This window comes from Ursus maritimus, unplaced genomic scaffold (assembly GCF_017311325.1).
Source record: "Ursus maritimus isolate PB19 unplaced genomic scaffold, ASM1731132v1 scaffold_20, whole genome shotgun sequence".
NCBI lineage: Eukaryota > Metazoa > Chordata > Mammalia > Carnivora > Ursidae > Ursus > Ursus maritimus.
Genome location: NW_024424453.1, coordinates 16,627,642 through 16,639,611, shown reverse-complemented (window position 1 = coordinate 16,639,611; position 11,970 = coordinate 16,627,642). Strand labels below are relative to the sequence as shown.

The 11,970-nt window shown below is 43.4% G+C and overlaps 1 long non-coding RNA gene across 1 annotated transcript in view; it reads left to right on the top strand.

The window, feature by feature from the left end:
* The first annotated feature begins 4,141 nt into the window (after positions 1-4,141).
* The window catches only part of LOC103678166, a 207,051-nt gene continuing 199,222 nt past the window's right edge, over positions 4,142-11,970 (top strand). The window contains exon 1 of the long non-coding RNA XR_572611.1: positions 4,142-4,238. This is a non-coding gene — a long non-coding RNA (uncharacterized LOC103678166). The remainder of the gene's footprint in view (positions 4,239-11,970) is intronic.

The following is an 11,970-nucleotide window of genomic DNA, read 5'->3' as shown; positions in this document are numbered from 1 at the left end:
CATTTATATGGGGGTTAAGTAATTTTCAGACATTTCAGATCCTTTGTTTTCTTCTTCAAAAGCTACCCCCAACTGCTTTAAGCATTTGCAGCTGATGATTTTGATTTTTTAAAGTCAAGCATTCAAGTTAACCTTTAAGAAGCAAACCACCTCCAAAAGAAAGATGTAACCTTTCAATTGGCCCATATGCTTATCATTTTTTTTTTTTTTTTGCTTTAGCTGACAATGAAAATAGCACTAACCTTCTTTGGTGATGGGCCTGGCATTTAGATGTTTTTATTTGTTGATTGTGAAGTTTCCTCAGAACTTTTAAAGGGCTGGCAACTGGACTATACTCCCCGCTCTGAAACCTTCCAGACATCCCCTTTAGGAGGCCAAGATACAGTAAGTGTGTTGGACCCCTTGTGAATCAGTGCTGGTCTAGTTAGTACCTAAACATACTTCTTTCCAGGAAGCAGCTTGGAGAAGGCCCTGGTCCTTAAAGAGCAGGATCAGTTTAAGATGGGTTGGGGAATAACTGCATATGGTCTGGCAAACTCCAAAGGAAGACACCGAGCTTGTGCTTTTGATTACTTCTGAACTATATTTGAAACCATCAGATTTCAGACATTCCCAACTCACATTTCTTCTTCTTTTTTTTAATGTGAAATACTAATTACAAATTATTTCCTCCTCTCTAGGTACAGAGTTCTTGCCTCCTAGTATCAAGTGTAGTGTGTTCATATTAGGGAAAAAAAGGTGTTTTCATGAAGATGGTCACAGTTGATATCACTCTCTGGTTTTAGAATTCTTGAAAACAGAGTGGCAATGAAAAGATGTATCCCATCTATGCCAGTTAACCACTAAAGGTTCATATTACCCATGGTACTCTCAGATTTTTATAACCTCAGTCACCATCAGTAATATGTACTCATTCAAACTGGTTAGATATAGAAAGTAATACTTTATAAGGGTAACCATACAGCAATCTATTTTTTTTTCAAGTGACAATCACTAGTTTGGGGAAAGAAATAAGAAACATGTTAATAACTTCCTATGATGTGTCACATTTGAGTCTTTTCTTCAAAGTTTATTGCAAATATAATGGTGTAATACACACAGAGAATGGGCAATATTCTCCATTAATCTATGCAAGACTGGTTGCTCCAGAGTCTCTCCCTGAGCAAGAGGAAACAAGATCAAGCCAAACCAGGGAATATTTTTACCATGCAAGCTGAATTCTGGCATTAGTTCCTAACATTTATTTCCACTTCAGAGCAAGGAGCTAGAACAGGATGAAGTTTCCAATTGATGCTATACTGGAGGTGGGTTTTTAAAGAATGAACAGTAGGATTTAGCTATCTAGTATGGAAATGACATTATTTGGCCGTGAAGATGCTAGAGACATACGACTGTCAACTGTCCACAATATTTTGGTCGCCTCTGATGGTTGCAGGAAATCTCTAGTATTTGCAGGGAAATTCACTGGTTGTGAAACTTAGTGATATTTTCACCTATAGCATATACAAGAATCAACTATTAGACGTGGATATAAACATATGGGAATCGTATCTTAAAAAAAAAAAAAAAAGAACAACCCACCAAACGTTTGAAGGCTAGATACCTTAGCAAATCTATCCTTTGTGTGACAATTCCCATTAAGTTACAGAAAACAGATGCACGTGAAGAGGGCGAGAGTAGCTCACATCCTGATTCCTTTTTTAAAAATTTTCTGTCTATCCGGGAAAATCCTAGCTTCTCGCAAAGAAAACTGAATTGTGGAGGAAGGTAAAACCAAGAGAAAGGATAGGGGTGGGCAAGTCTATGCGTCAAGGGAGATTTTTGTCCTGGAGAATTTCCTGAAAATATATAAACACAGGCTTTTGGGGTGGATGTATGTGTCGGGATGGGGGGAGCGAAACAGCAAGACTTCCCCAAAGCACCTCCACAGAAGACCGGACGGTCAGCGTTCGTGGGGCCCTTTGCGCCACCCCGCAGCCCGGCGGGGCGCTTTCCAAGTCGCTGCCGCGGGCTGGGGCTGAGTCTGGGAGAGCTGTGCGCATGCGCGGCCCGCGGCCCGCGGTTCCACGTGCTGATGAATATGCAGGAGGCGCCTGTGCCCACGCGGGCTGCTGAGGGAACCTCTCAGAGGCTCAGGCCTGTGAAAGCCGCTGGCCGGGCTGCCAAAATAGTGCGGCGAGAAAGCTGCACGTGTTTGTTTTCAAACCACGCTGGTTTAAGTGAGTTCACAAAGCCAGGCAGATAGCGTAGCTCGAGCCTATGCTCGCAGCCATCGGAACCGCAAGCTGAGCTGGCCAGGCAGAGTCTCCCTTACCCCAAGGGTCGTAGTCTGCGATGTGCGCGAGCCCCAGCCAAGAGCCAAGTACATTGAGAATTCCCCCTCTGCCTGTCTCCTCCTAAGCCGGAAGCTGGCACCCTGGCCCTTCTTCTCCCTTAGTTCCAAGGAGAATACGTACCCTCCACTCTTCTGGCTCCTAAACAGAGCCCGAGTCTGAGATGAGGGGAGGGGGAAACAGGGCAGTAGGGGTTTTCCTAGCGTCCACCCGCTTTGCCCAGATATAGGCCTGAATGTTCCCTTGTCTCTGTCCCCTTTTTCCTTTCTCTCTCCTGGTTCCTCTTCCTCTCTCTCTGTCTGTGCCCTAGCCACTACTTACCCATTTAGGGGGCTAGCAGCAGCTTGCTCTAAGGTTTTCATTGACCCTTCCCAAATAATGCTCGTCAGCTCGCTAGTTGATGCAGTTCTGTTAGGCTGAAACGTGCTTACGTGATGACTGGTGGAGGAACTGCCCTGGCTGAGAGACCTGGAAAGTGTAAGAATTTGGCAGAGAAATCATGAGTTCAGGCTCTGGTGACATTCTTGGGGTCCTGCACGTTGCATGATATTTTGTGTCCAGTGTATTGACAGTTCCAGAGCCAGTGGATAACCTGTCTGGCGGAGTGACCAACTTGTAAACAAACGGGAGGGGGTGGTGGAGGGTTCCTGGATTATTCTATTTTCAGATCGTCATCTATAGAGTTCTGTCTTTGAGTGTTTTAGTCAAAATCCTAGGGTCCATGTCATCAGATAATGTCTGTCACAGGCTCCAATTCTCCTCTGGATTTTACTTTTAACTGAATGGGTGGACCCATTCCATTACACCCATCCCTCTTGCTTCCCCCACTGCCAACACGAGAGGCCTTTTGTTCCTGCACTGTAACCCAGGGCCAGCTTCACCCTACCAGTTCTGACTGGGGCCAGAGCATCATTTCATCTGACAGCCACCACTCACCAAGTCTTCAGCTTAAGGGTGAGGCCCAGTGGTTTTGGAAGTGTTCCTGCCAGGACAAGGCCTTCCCTCTTTCCCAGGCTCTAGGTCTTAGAGCATGATAATTCGAAGATGGCTTAAGGAGAGCTGCGGGGACCTGGACCCACAGAGACCTGGCAGAAGCCCATCGCCCCACACCCGGGGACTTGGCCTAACGGGCTGGAGCAGCACGATTCTCTAGTCTGAGGTCCCCAGAGGCTAGAGAGCCCAGCGTCTAGTCCGGAGCGCAGAATCCCTTGATCGAACCCCTTCCCCCGCCCCGCCACAAGAGCCACCTCACAGGAAACCCTTCGCGATTTGGATCCTTTTGTGTTCGAACATGTTGTGCGTTGAGAGGGGCGATCTAGATTCCACGGACTCCATGCTTATGATGAAGACCTGTGTCGGGCGCACTCTGAGCAGAAAGCTCAAACCCAGCGTGGGTTCTTGCGTTCCTCCCCAAAAGGCCAGGGCCCAAAGAACCCTTTTCATTTGGCGAGGGGCTTGACGGAAGGGAGGGGCGGGGGCGGGAGCGGGCCGGGGTCTGCAAGCCAGCGGCCGGGCGCGAGGGACTTGCCCGGCTGCTCAGCTTGGCCGCCAGCATCCGTGCTGGCGACGTGGTTGCTCTCTCCCGGGCCAGAGAGTGGGGACGCCTCTCCCCCCCGCCCCCACGGCGCCCCCAGGTCGGCGCCAGAGCCCCGGAGGCCCGGAGGCTCTGGCCTGATGGAGGCGAGGCGGGCTCTGTGGCCTCCCCCGGTCAGTCCGAGTTTAGTCTGCGGAGGCGACGGCGGGGGAGCTGGCCGGGGCCAAGATGGACCCCAAACCAGACAGGCGCTTTCCTTCCCCCCACTCGCGCCTTAGTCCCTGCCCATATTGCCCGTCTTCGGTAGGACTGACTCTCTGCCCGGCTTCTGTCTGCTGCCAACCTTGCCCGAAATCTAGACCCCAGACTTGGTAAGTCGCGTTCTTCCCCCACCCCGCCCGCCACCTTCCTGGCTGACTGGGCCCGCGACTTCGTGCACGCGCGTGGCCGAGGCGCGCGCTGAGAAGTTGGGCTGATTTGGAGCAGCCGCGCCAATACGGCCTCTGCGGCTGGTGTGTGTGAACGCCGAGCACCCCAAGGTAGTCAGAAATGTCGCGGGGCTCCCCAGTGAGTCGGGAGAGAAAAGGATCCTCGATCTCCTGGATCCTCTTTGTCCCTGTGGACACCAAAACCTACCTTTTAAGCAGGAGATTTCTGCTGGTCTCTGAAGTGTGTGTGTGTGTGTGTGTGTGTGTGTATTGGGATAGTAGTGGGGGAGGAGAGCCGTCCCTTTCCCAAAGCAGTTTCTAATCCCTAAGGCCTCCAACAAAGTTTACTCATGGTTTCCATTTGAATGCTGTGGAGATGCAGTCGTCGTTGTTGTTACTATTTTAAGTGAAGATTTCTAAGTCACGCTTCTCAAATATATGTGCCTCTTGAGGACATTTCGACAATTACCTTGTCCACTAACTCCACTCCCTTTCCCTGGAAAAAAAAATAAACTTAATTTTTCAGTAGTTGCCTTAGGACACGTCGTTTACATGTCACTAATGTGAAGAAAGAACGAAAGAAAGAAAAACAGCCTTGGTTTTTCTTGTTGGAACTCCGTGTGCTCTATTATTGAAATGTGAAAGATGGATTTTTAGGGGGAGGGGTAGACAGGGCTCTGGAAGAGTGCTTTTGAACCGTGCTGCCCTGTTGCACGGGGCTGACCTTTGGCTGACACGGCCACGGAGCGGGCCGTTCGTTAACGAGGATTTGATACATTAGACATTCGAGCTGGGCGTGTAAACCCACACTCTGAATCCAGATTTTGCTCAAATTAGTGTACGAGGAAATGATCTTTTTAAGTCCCGAGGCTTAACCAAATGTCAGGAGGGCCAATCGCTGCCTGCAAAGGGCAGTGAAGGACACCCTGTAAAATACACATTCCTATCTCTTTAAAAAGCAAACAACATAAAACCAAAAAGCCTTCTTTGAATAATTCCTGAAATCTTCCTAGTCGCCACTTTGAGGAAATGCTTATAAATAAGGCTAATCATTCATCGAATTCTGTTGTGTTAAATCCTAACACCAGTCAAGACTGTGAAGGCAGTGGCACAGTTATGGCAATAATTCTTCTTTGAGATTCATATATTTTGAGTTAATGTTTTACTCAATAGAGATACTAGAGTGTGATAATTTCTATCCTCCAGGCAGTGGGAAACATACAGAGGAGATAGTCACAGATTTTAAAGCCGTTTCAAAGTTGATGCGTCCCTCAATTTGATTTGGTTCGATTTGTCTCCAGACTTTGGAGCCCGGAAAGGGATGGCAGGCTGGCCACCAGGACCCTGGCCTGGAGCGCCGCGGCTGAACCTGCAGCTCCCCGGCGGCAGGGATGGGGCTGGAATTGCGGACTTTGCTGCAGCCACTTGGAGGGTGTGGCGGCTCCCGTATTTATTGACTGACTTGGGAAGGTGTCGTTTTATTTAAGTTGACATTATAGCTCTAACTTAAAAAAAAAAAAAAAAACGACAGAAAATGCTTTCTTTTCTTTCCCCCAATAGCGGAGCCCACTAAAGGGGGAAGAAATTCGCCCTTGTCGAAGTTCCCAGCCACTCTGAGAGTGCAAGGGGGAGGACGAAGCGAAATCGTGTTCTTGCTTTGTGCCTCTGGACCCTCTAACCGCTGACTTCCTTAACGTTGCTGTCCTGCGGAGACTATCGCAGAGGCAAAGGCAGTTTTCTGCACCTGAGTGCTGGTTTCCGCCGCTGGGTTTTGCTGGGTCTGCGCAGGGGCGGTTCCTGGGACCCGAATTTATTCCAGGAGAAAACGTACACAAAACAGTTTTTGGCCTCATGTCTTTGCTCAGGGAGTCTCTCTCTCCATTCCCCTGTGTCCTCTTAGTGTAGATGAAAAGATGGAAAATTAAACAAGAAAGGCACCTACTATGATAAAAAAAAGGTTTAAAAATAAGGAATCTAGCGGGGAGAAGTCATTCTCCAAGAGCCTACATAAAAGAAGTCCAGACAGGGCCTACGAGAGCTACGGGATTTGCTCCAGAATGAGTTCTGTAGATAATGTCCCACGCGCAGGCCGATCGCTCGCTAAACACTGGTTCTCGACCCTAAGGACAAGGACAACTGCGCGGGGTGAACACTTTCCCAGATGATAGACGTCCTGGCCTCCTTTGGAAAAAGCACACCTTTCCAAAATCTTGAGAACCCCTCAGGCTTGGGAGGGTTGCAAAAGCTGGACCAAGAGTTAAGAGAATGGAGAAAGAAGGGAAAGGCGGTCAGAGAAAGGAGAAAGGAAAGATTGTGGCTAGTGAACTCGAGATCGATCCAGTTCATTTTTCCCCAGAGGCGGGTCCCAGCACCCTCCTCCCCCAGGTTGCCATCACCAGCTACTGGTGTACGGGCGAGAAACTGCCCGAGATAACCAGCTTCCAAGCTGTGTCCAAGTTGATGTAGAAGCGGTGGGTCTGTTTCTTTTTAAGGTCCACTTTTGGGAGTCGATGGAAACAGTATAACGCTGATTTACAGTCTTGTAAGAGTGGAAGGAAGGAAGCGATCACCGCTTACAGACTTGCTCTTAGTTTCTTTGGCCCCCTTCTCTACAGCCCCCATCCTCGTCTAGCCCAGGGAGCCTACACCTGGGTTTGGGCCTCCAGACGCGCTTGCAAGTCTGGGGTACCCGCGAGTGCCCCCCTCCCCCCAGCCACGAATCCTGAGATTCTAACTGCGACGTGACCTTCTGGCTAGCTTGAGGGAAGCCCCTTTCCATCCTTCTGGGGTTTAATCTAGCCCTGCCCTGGGCTCCCTCCCCAAAGCCCCCAAGGCCTTGGTCGGGGCCACCCGGGGACCTGACGCAGGCCGCGCTGCCGCTGACGTCAGGGGCTCTGGATCGCCCGAACCCAAGCCCTGGCCACAAGGTGCCCGGCGCGGGCATCATTAATTATTAGACGGTAAATGTTGCAAAGAAAGCTCAAGCTATTATTATTCAAGCGGGAGCTGACTATATAATATATTATATATATTATACTACATAATATATAGTATATATAGTAAGGGTTTCTGTTTCGCAAAGCATAGTTACTAACTTCGCACCCTCCTGCGTTCCCGTCTGCCCCCCTGGGTCCACCCTTTTGTAGATTTGAGCTCCTCACTTTGTAACTGGTTTGGGGGATTCTTGGTGGACGCGCCAATATTTGTTCATGTGGAAATTGCATGGCTACAACTTCCCTGTAGATTCAAGCTTGAGGAGCTTAATCATCTCTGTCAACCAAGGATGTGTGTATGTGGGGGGGCATTGCTTCAAAAATCTGGATCTAGGATGTTCACATCATCCTTTCTGTTTGGTCAGATTCTTAGACCGAGATCAGATACTATTACTGTTGTCGTTGAGTAAAAAGAAGGGGAAAAAACTCCACCTACACCGATAGCGCCAAGATAAATGAATAGTGTAATTCGGTATCAGGAACAAAACCTTTGATTTGTAACATCAAATGCAGCTTTTCTTTTCTCTTTTGTTTTTAAAGGAATTGCACGTATAATATCTGACTTAAAATAGAATTTTAAGCAGTACTAACTTCTTTGAAATAACACCAGTTCTTGGTTCTAGCTCTAACACATTTTCAAAATCCCTTCCCTGAGGATTACTGCCGAACACACATAGGGCGCAGCAGGGTCATTGTGGTGTGAATTCTCTCTTGGGCTCTTCTCCACAAAAGGAAAAAAAAATCATCCATATATGACGAAATTCCACAGGTGATGTGAGGTGACTTTCTGGAAAAAGAACAAAGTGATATTAGAATTAAGTGGGAACAATAATCCACAAATTTAACCTTCTTGGATATTATCTTATTTGTCATAAATAACTTTTTTGAAATTCCCTTGTCGAATTCGCTGTTTGAAAGATCCTGCACATAAAAATAAAACTCCCAGTATCACCGCATAACACTAGTAAGTAGCATCTCTCAAAAATATAAAATTATCTTCATACATATGAATATAAAATGTATTTGTCAGTATCCACAGGGCCAGTATGAAAAGTCTCTCTAGTCTGTCTATAGGAGGTAGAAATAGCTTGAAGAGCACTTTGAAAAGCAAGTAATTTGCTTAGTGTTTTACAGACAGAAAAACAACTGACTGAACTTTAATTTTTCTTTTGGAAGTTTTAGAGCCTTGCAGGCAGCTTTTGATACAGAATGTGATGGTGACCTTTTATTCTCAAATTAGTAATTTATTTTTAACCAATCATTATATGGTAAACATTTAACAAATATATACAGATTCCTCAGAAGTGTGCAGTAATTATTTTGTAAAATATGAATAAAAATGGAGCTCATTCTTATACAACTTATAAATATATTTGCAGTATTGAAATCTTTATGAGGGAGGGTTTTAAAAAGTTTAAATGGTCACATTAATAAATGTACAAAATTTCACAAGCATGGATCAATAAAAATTTCAACTGTGTGTTAAACATATTACAAAAGAGATGCCTGCCTCGAAAGAAAAATGAAAAGAAACCTCACTTAGGAAAATAAAAACAGACAAAGATCCAGGGTTCAACATTTTTTTCTTTAATGATTATTACCTATTTTTATGGCTTGTTATACCTAGACTTTTATTTAAAATTCCAAAAATGTGTGTGAGCTGGAAAAAAAATATTTGGAGTTGAGGACAACAGTTAATTGGTATTCAACAACTTCGGCACTGTTTCTGTTTTCCGTACTACTACTTTTATATACTATACATCTTTCCAGAGAGCTCTGCTATTTTTGGTACAACAGACTGAAATTTATGGGCCCAAGATATATTCCAGACTATGTATATAACACCCTGGCTGAGAAAAACCCTAGGATATTCATTAGATTAAAAAAAATTCAAACTAGTATTATTATAGTTCCTGAACAATAAATATTTACAGATTTAAGGCAACAATTGAAATGAAGGGCCACATTTCAAGGTGTGTGTGTGTGTGTGTGTATCTTCAAATAAGTGATTTGTACAATTTAGGCACTATCCTATGGAGGTTATGTGATTTTTGTGTTCCTTCAATCATGATTTCACTTGTTGACCTCGTAAAGTCAGTTAATATTCTTGGCTCTTACTTAGCTTTTTCACTTGTGAAATCAGTGTCTTAGGCAAGATACTCACTAAATTTTTATATAGTCCTCAAAGTAGTGATTTCACTTAGTCTTACTTATGTATTAAAGAAAAAAACTTTTAAAGGTAGAATTTTATTTGTGAAAAAAAATGAAATCAGGGAAACCTTCTTAACTGATTTGGATATAAATGAAATAAACTAGCAACTCCTAGTTGTAAAACCTCATTGTTAAGGTTTTCTTTTCTGAGAGTCCTGTTTCAGAAGTATGCATTCTATTAAACAAAGAAGGATACAGGTAACCTATTTTTTTCTCTTTCTTAGTTTGAAAAGGAAATAAAATACATTTCCAGTGTTTTGTTTACGTGAATTATAAAGAATATTTTCATAAACCAGGGGCAGAGGGTGCTTAGGAGATGGAGACACTATTAAATTTAATTGTTTAAGGATGTGGTTTGGGAAATGTAAACTAAATTTTGATCATATGCAAATGATGTAAGATATGCTTGCTATATGTATTAATGAACTGAAGGCTATACAAATCCCACTATGCAAAGTAACAAGAATAAGAGGAAAACACAAAGCTCCTGCACACTCTCCTCACTAGATCAGTGTGAAGAGCTAAAATATTGAGTATATCATTCAATCCACAGGTTCTGCAGCTGTTGCTTTTTACTTACCTATCAGTAAACTGCACTTGACTAGACCAACTGATTGATTAATTAATTAACCCGACAAACATTAAAGATAAGTATAGTTATTGTTATGGAGACTATGGCATTTCAAAAATCAATTTCAAATTCTTTCTTCCCTCCAGGAATATAATAGGAGAGATATACACAGTCAAAATATAGAATAAAATATGGTATTTGTCGTAAGAGAAGCATAAACAAAATCAATTGAGAAATGTTTTTGGGTGTCACTTGCTGAATCAGAACATAATATCCTATCATGGATTTTTCCTTCTCTTTCCTTCATGCCCTCTTTTGCTCCTTATCCTCCTCTTTACCTCCCCCTCTTCTCTTCTTCTCTCCCGTGCTCTGGAACCTAAGGTGATATGAAATTTTCAAAAGACCTTTCTCAGGATGTTGGTAGTGGTGTTATGAGCTCACTGCCTGAATCCTTGCCAGGCCTTTGTCTTTTGGGGAAAGTTTTGTCCAAGTGCCCATCTGTAGTCAGCTAGCCTGGGCTCCCTTGATGGGCTTAAACTCTGTGAATGCTGGGCTCTGGGGCTGGTCAGAGCTTTTTAGCAACCAGGGTGTCCATTTTAATGGTTGAAGTGGGTCAGACTAAGCAGAGACCAAGTTCTGACAACTGCAGGAAAACACCTCAAAAGAGGACACTGATTGGTCACCAGGACATTTCTACTTCGCAGAACTGTACAGGATTTCTCTCTTTTCTATTATTTGTTTGATCTAAATACAGATTCCGTTGTCACTAACAAATATATCTTTTTCCTATTTTTATTATGGTTCTTTTGTTCATTTTTATTCCATTTTAAAATATTTACTATAAAAGTGTCAGCATATGACTAATTTTTCATGAATTTTTGATTTGTTCTGAAATATCAAGCCATGTGTCTTCCCTTTCCCTAAGATTGATGTGATTTTCTGGCAGTATTTTCCAAGGAAATTTTATGTCCACTTTATAGTATTGACAGTCACCCTACAAAACCGAGGAATAATTCATGTTTTCTGAAAAGGGTTGCATTCAGTTTCTTTAGAAGCTCTAAGTAGGGCTAACTGGTAACTAATCAAAGAATTAGAAATAACTGGTCAGTTTATATATTATTCAGATTCTTGGTTTTGTTTTTGTGTGTGTGTGTGTTTTTGTGGGTTTTTAATTTTTGTTGTTGTTGTTGTTGCTGTTCTTAGGGTCAGTTAGAAAGTGGTGCAACCCAAATCAGTATGATTTGTACTTGCTAGCTGTTTGGGTGAGTTGATTCAGGCAAGAGGGGTTGCAAAGTATGTTTGAGGACTTAGTTTTGTCATTTTCATATGTATTTTTAATCCTTTTTATAGAAAGTTTTATTTTGGGCAATTTCGAACATATACAAAAATAGAGAGAATAATGTAATAAATCTCTATCACCCAACTCGAGCATTTATCAACTCATAGTCAATTTAGTTTGTATTTCCATCTACTGTTCTCGCCCAGGATTATTCTGAAGCACATCCTAGATATCATATTATTTAATATGTAAATATTTGTTATTTAACTAATATGTAGTTAATGTTTGCTACAAAGCAGAGAGGCTCTTTCAAGGCAACTAGTATGTTTTTCTGAAACACTATTTGAGCTTTGGGTTGCTATTCTCAATCCTTTTAACAGTTTTGCTTCCAATACCAGAGTCTTTATTAGCCACTGGAATCAAGGAGCTCTGTAGTTATCAAGAGGAAAAGAATAATTCAGTTGATTATCATCATAATCAATGAAGATGGAAGCTTCAAGTGGGAAATCTCACAATTTCCAGAGTCTAGTACTCATAATGGAGTGAGAATAATTCACTCAAAAGTTTCTGATTTGGGAAAAATGTTATGAGTAGGAATTCCTTTTATTAAAAAAATCATAT